This window comes from Cephus cinctus, unplaced genomic scaffold (genome assembly GCF_000341935.2).
Source record: "Cephus cinctus unplaced genomic scaffold, Ccin1 Ccin1_scaffold1464, whole genome shotgun sequence".
NCBI classification, from domain to species: Eukaryota; Metazoa; Arthropoda; class Insecta; order Hymenoptera; family Cephidae; genus Cephus; species Cephus cinctus.
Window position 1 is genome coordinate 3,722 of NW_014333831.1, and position 6,695 is coordinate 10,416.

The following is a 6,695-nucleotide window of genomic DNA, read 5'->3' on the forward strand; positions in this document are numbered from 1 at the left end:
AAACCACTTGTAGCTAAGTTACACCTTTAAATACATAAGTTCCCATACGAACTTTAGGGCTCTGTCAGAATTGGCTGCCCATTGGTCTGTAGAACTTGAGCATGGTATGAGGTTTCATCACTACGAAGTCTCATTCGGAACTTCATTTCCCATACCGTTTCCTCCCCTTGTGAGTACAAATAGACTGAGCCATCGACATATAGTATGGACTACGCATAGACATAGGAAAAATGGTCGGCTGAAAGAAAAAGATAGCGACTGGTAGTGGCAAAGCCCTATCTTCTTCTAACCAGCAGCCGTAGTACGAGAGTATAGAAAACATAGGCAATGGGAACATTAGAAAAGGAGAACGATTGGCCGCCACCTCATTTTCTCTTTGTTTATTTGAGCGGTCACTTTTTCAAAGAATCTAAGGTAGGAATCGCGTAGTCCACACTATATGTCAATAGCCTGGACATACCCATGTATTGTGTGCCTCGCGATCCTTATATGGGGAATATATGTCTACATATAGCATTTCATTGGGTAAAATTCATTTGCAGGTGGCTTTTTAATGCGGTTTTGAAGATTCATGAAAATTCCGAGTTCCTCCTTCTACCTATATTTTTTATATGCTGTTTTCTGTGGAACGTATCAACGGCATAAAAATAGACAAGACTGTATAATATAATAAAATGTATATAGTATAGTATAATCATGCATTTGCTACATTCCAAGTTAATTAATAGATTCAATAAGCATTGTTCATGAATAAAAAAAAATTAATAATAATCGGGTCTCGAACCCGAGACTCTCGCACGTTGACTCGTTACCATGCACGTATGATAGTTAGTTGCCGTGACGTATAGATTGGGAAAACTATATTTCAGTTGTTATACACGTTTGAAGTTTGCTTAGAGTAGTTTGATACATACGCTTGACCAATCAAAAACGTGGGTATGGTTCGACGGCCCTCCGCTCAGGTGGCGCGTTTACTCCAAAATAAAATTGGTTTCAAGAATTTTGGCCCATTGGCAATCTCACTATTCATCTCTGGTATTATGTAGATACATGCCGTGAACTTGGACACGAAGCGCCGATGCTGTGACACTCGTCGACCGACGACACCGACAGCCAATCACGAACCGAATAAAGCGACAACAATGCTAATATCGCAATTCGATAAAATGTAACATGACTTTTTTAGAATAGGATTGTTTTTGATCATATTCTATTGTATACATATACCCACAGAGCGAAAGTATCTAGAATGTTCTACAACATACTAGAATATGGTCAAAAACAATTAATTTAAAAAAGAACATGTGTGGAGTTTTCTAGAGTGTCTCATTACTTTCATGCCGAACCAATAGTTACGGCGGATATATTTATGATAAGCCGTTTTATTTCTTTTTACTAAAAATTATAAAAATAGGCTTAACCATAAAGATCCAGGATCCACCTTAAGACGTTGCACGTTTTCCGTTGAAACACAACGATCATAAAATCGAGCAAATGTCTTTGAGTCTTTTAACCACCCGGCACTTTTTCGAATTACGTCAATATTGACGCCCTAACGTTTGCTGCCGACGTCGCCGCATGTCGAGTGCTATATGCCGAAAAAACGTTTGTATCAATGCCACTTTTAGACATAACTAACTTTATCCATCGACTCAAAGTCTGTATTCCAACTCCTCTATATGGTTTCTTAAAAGAAATAAACAGTTTAACTTTTGATCCTCGCAATTCTTTAGTTTTCTCTTAATAACTTAGTAACACTGAAGCCACAGAGACCGGTTTTTCCTGAGTAAAGCACGGTAACCTTAGAACCGGCTGTTTTGTCCCGGGACCTGACATTTTAATCATATTGGGAATTTTTATTTCCAATACATTATCGGTTGTCCGGTAAATATTTCTCGTATTAATAAGAGACAGAGACTGCATTCGATGTCCCGTGGATATTGCCAGCAAGGTCACCAGTTTTAGAGTTAAGTTTTGCAAAGTAATCTTTTCGTTTAAATAAAACGTCGATAAATATCTCAAACTAATCTTGGGATCCCAGGTTGAATCGTATCTGGTTGCTGCCGGTCTCAGTTTAACTATGCCCTTAAAGAAGCGTTGAATATTATCGTTTTTCCCCAACTCGGGTCCTAAAATTAGTGAAATCGCGGATCTATAGTAGTTTAAAAAACTATATGAGGCGCCTTTTTTGAATTTTTCAATGAGAAATAATAAAACATTTTTTTCGGAGCCGTTAAACGGGTCAAATTTTTTGGCAGAGTAAAAGAGCCACCATCTTTTTAACCTACAATCATACTGGCGTAACGATGAATTTGATAACGATGCTATTGAGATGTCGACTGATTACACCGGGATCCCTCTCCTGATAAACGCTTCCCGAACAACCTCGCAGTCACCAGCGTAAGGCGATCCCACAATGGATGTGTCTCCCTGCAGGAAGATTGAATTAAATTAATATCTAGTTTGAATATAATTAGTTCGGCGTCAAGCAGAGATAAAAATAAGGGAAACCGCGGCTGAACCACCCAGTACGGCACAACTACTATTCAGCAAGATTTCTGCCTCTCGATTTTTCTCAACATTCTGAAAATACCAGAGAAGGGTGGAAAAGCGTAGAAAAGCCAACGTCTCCACCTGAGAGTGAAAGCATTGATTACAATGGATTCGGGATCTCTGCGCCACGAAACATACTTACTGCATTTCGTATTTGCTCGCGAGGCGAATAAATCAATTTCCGGTCGGCCAAAGATTTCTACTATTCTTTTACACGCTCTACGTGAGAGCTGAAATTCTATCTCGGGCTGTAATCTTCGCGATTCCTGATTGGCCTCGACGTCGTCACCCGATCGGATATACGACGCTGAATCCAAATGTCTCTCCGCTCACACCACTGCCACATTTCTTTGACCAGGGAGCTAAGATTCTCGTATTGACTATCTCTCAATCGATTTATGTAAGCAATTGCTGTCGTGTTGTCTATGCGTAATAAGATGTTACTATGTCTTATGTCATGTTACGTAGGCCGTCGTGGCTAGCGAGGCCTTTAAATTTGATAACAAAAATGTAGAAGTAACCAAAAGAAAAGGAACGACCAGAGGTAACGTGAATAATATTTGAGTGAATTCCGAGCGGTAAGAATGCACTTAATGGTCGGTTTGCTGCTCGTTTAAGGTGTTGAAACACGACTTGTTATTCCAACGTGGATAGATATTCCCTGTAATGTTCAAGGATGGGTAGTAGATATTTAAGACGCGAGTAAAATGTGAATTTGCGATATATTGTTACAAATAATTTAAAAGGTTTCAATTAATTGTTGTGTACAGTGTTTCGGTTATGAGAAATACTGGGATAAAAAAATTGTGAAATTCGATTACAAAACCTGATTACGTGTGAGGCTAAGGCAAAAAGAAATTTGGTGGAACAGACAATTATTTAGTATGTGCGTTACTTGGAAAGACCAGTTTATGCAGCTCAATTTTGCCCGGTAACCAATCCAGCTTGTTCCCTAGGGTATGTAATAACGAATCCGTACCTAGGCCAGATTGCGAATATTACACTGAATCTAATACTCTAACGGTTCGAGCCACGAGTGACAATGTGCAGTCCGATCTTTTACGCGTGAAACTGAATGATTTTCTGAGCGTCAGTGCCATGATTTTGGCTGCTTATATAGTCGATATTTTGCTGATGCTCTAGGTATCGTTAAGACGTTAGGAATGCACTCGACTAACCAGCTGGGTAGGTGAAACGGGCAATGCGATGGGTAACGTGCCGAGTCTGCAATTATATTGACTGTCGGCTACGTTATTATCCTGTTTCGGAATGAAGGCCGATATACGTAACAGTCACTTGCGAAGCATTTTAAACGGAAGAAAGCCGCTCTTAACTCGAGTTCGATTATGTGTAGCGCTAAATCTTTGTCGTCCCAAAACCCGTGATTTTTACGGTTTTTACAAAAAACGCCCCAACCGGTGCGCGAGGTGTCGAAAAAAATCTCAAGATAGAAAAAAAGTTTCACTCATTGCCGCGCTAGCACAAACGATATTCTCTTTCCACCATGCTAAGGTCTTTTGTCAGACTTTTTTAAAGGTACAGTTTTCCATCAAAATGATTGCTGATGGCCTCGAGCGCCAAAGTCTTTTCCTTCTCAAAACCTCTCACATAAATCATCCCGTACTTCATAGCCGGACATCTCGAGATTAGGGTACCGACGAGGACTGCAAATTCTCTTATCGTGTAATGAGTAAGTTTACTAAATTTTCGCAGTAATTCGAGAGTTCGTAGAACTTTTTCTTTTGGTAATTCTATAGACATCTTAGTGAAATCGAAAATTAATCAAGTATCTGCAGCGCTGCGTAGGTGTTGTGAAATTCTTTTCTTCATTAATAATACAGTGGAACCTCTCATAGCATACGTAACAGGGAGACAATCTACGCTATCTGAGGTACCAATCGCGAGCCAGAACCGGCTGTAGTCGATCGACTGCTATCCCCACCATTCCCCTTCCTTGACACTCGTGCAGTGCCGTGACTGCAGACCCCGTGTTCGCTTGTGCCGGTATGAGATGTTGTAAACAAAACCGCGACAACATCGTATAACATCGTGGATATCGTATATATAAAAAGTAAGTAATTATTTACATATAATAAAAATCAATTATTCGCTGTGAACAGAGAAAAATTGTAATCCTAAGAGTTTGCAAGCTAAGAAAAATTCGCTCTGTGATTAGAGTCGCGTTGCAGAACGATAAAAAAAAGGAGTCTTAAAAACTCTTGAAACCGTAAAAAAAACTCCGCTGCATCAAAGCTTTATTTACATTAAGAAAAAGAAAACTTATGTGTTTAAAGAGTATTATTTTTAACGAAATAGTTGCTTTTAATACGCGTTGTACATATTAGATGTTATCATGTTATAAGAAATTTTATTGACAAAATAAAATATTTTTTAATATGAAAAATTTGACAACATTGAAGCGCAAATGAAACATATCCCAAAACACGTTTTAAAAAAATTACGGTCACCCCTCTTAAGCGCCCTTTTGAAGTGTATGTGCGACGGCCCTGATCAATCCCCCTTCAACCAACTTACTGCGTCCCGACGCTCCGCCCTCGTACACTATGAGAGTGTACGCTATGAGAGGTTCCACTGTAAATCCTAGCTCTTGTTTGAGCAGTTGTCTTCTTTATATTACGAACACATCTCTCAGAAGATCTATTGATGATAAGAATATCATCGAGATAGTAAACGGAAGCTAACCCGCCCTTTCTTAAATATGCTGCTACCGGTTTCAATATTTTCGTAAACACATTGACCCTTACTCATACCTTTCGTTTAGCGTTAAGAGACGTCTATTAGACGTTAAAAGACAGCAGGTAAGAGAGACCTTACTCATACCTCTCTCTTAAGCCACTATTATAGAAAAATGACGCTATAAGACGCTATAAGAGACGTCTATTAGAGACGTTTCCTACTCATACCACTTCTTAAGTCTCTCTTAAGGAACTTTTAAGCTAATAGAGTGCGCTATTTTATAATAGCGGCCAAGGGCACTATTATACTGCTATTACCAGCTGTCAAAATCAGTCAAAATGGATTCCGTCGACGATGTAGACGACATCGCCGATGTGCGTGAAGTGAATGCGATGCGACAAAATTATCCGAAAGTTTTTCGTGATCGAATTAATCCATTTGAAGTGTATAATGATCGTGAATTTCGTAACCGTGTAATATAACACTTATTCTATTAGACACTAATAATAAAACACGATAATATCAAAGACACTACTACGCGCTTTAAACCCCCGAGCGACAATGCATAATCGAAGATTGGCGGATATAAACTGAACGAGTACAATTTAGATAAATATGATTTAAAACAAATTATCGAATTTCATTAACGCACACACACTTTATCGAAGATTATACTGACTGAAGTTTCGTGGTGACTATTCATGTGTAGACATGATAGTTCTAAGTCAGCGGTAACCAAGTAGATTCCAAGATGTAACACCTCGTGCCTTTCCGTGCTATATTTTTCTAATAAAATCCAATCCGCTTAAAATAATCCTGTGTTGACCACGGGAAAATGGCCCAAATACCTAACAGAGTGATGGAAAAACAAATGTAATAGAGTAACGTCCTAATAAGCGATTTCTATATTATTTGCTATAAATACCTGCTGCTTCCGTATTCAATGCCTACAGGCAAATGGGAAGAGCAAGACTTTTCCCTTCGCGAAGCTACTAAAATTTATACTAAGTGGGAGGACACGAATGTGCTGGCATCTGGAATCAATTCGGCGCGTAAATACAATTGCCGCGCTACATATTTCCCCCTCACATTACATTGACACAATCCCCAATGTAATGTGGTAAACTAAATGACCACAGAATTTATCTTGATAGATATCAAGCCCACATAAATTAGGTATCTATTAACATACATTTAAGTTCAATCGCTCGAAACAGGTTGACTATAGTATAATTTTAAATTAGTTCATTATAAGTGCCCTTAATAACATCGTTTTTTAACCTATCAGCTATTACAGAGGCATTAGGGCCACGGCATTTTATAATACCTTAGGGACCTTCATCCAAATGAAAGAATTTTCGAGTGAACGCGTCTGATGCATTTGACAAATGAGGTACCCTCAGTAAGACTAAATCTCCTATTCGCAAGAGTGTATTAGATTTACT

At 38.8% G+C, this 6,695-nt stretch overlaps 1 long non-coding RNA gene across 1 annotated transcript; it reads right to left on the reverse strand.

The window, feature by feature from the left end:
- Positions 1-1,312: 1,312 nt before the first annotated feature.
- LOC112495169 lies at positions 1,313-6,494 on the reverse strand. Its single transcript, XR_003061481.1, has 3 exons — positions 6,176-6,494; positions 5,930-6,098; positions 1,313-2,430 (listed from the first exon to the last, which is right to left on the reverse strand). It is a non-coding gene; the product is annotated as an uncharacterized LOC112495169 (long non-coding RNA).
- Positions 6,495-6,695: the final 201 nt, after the last annotated feature.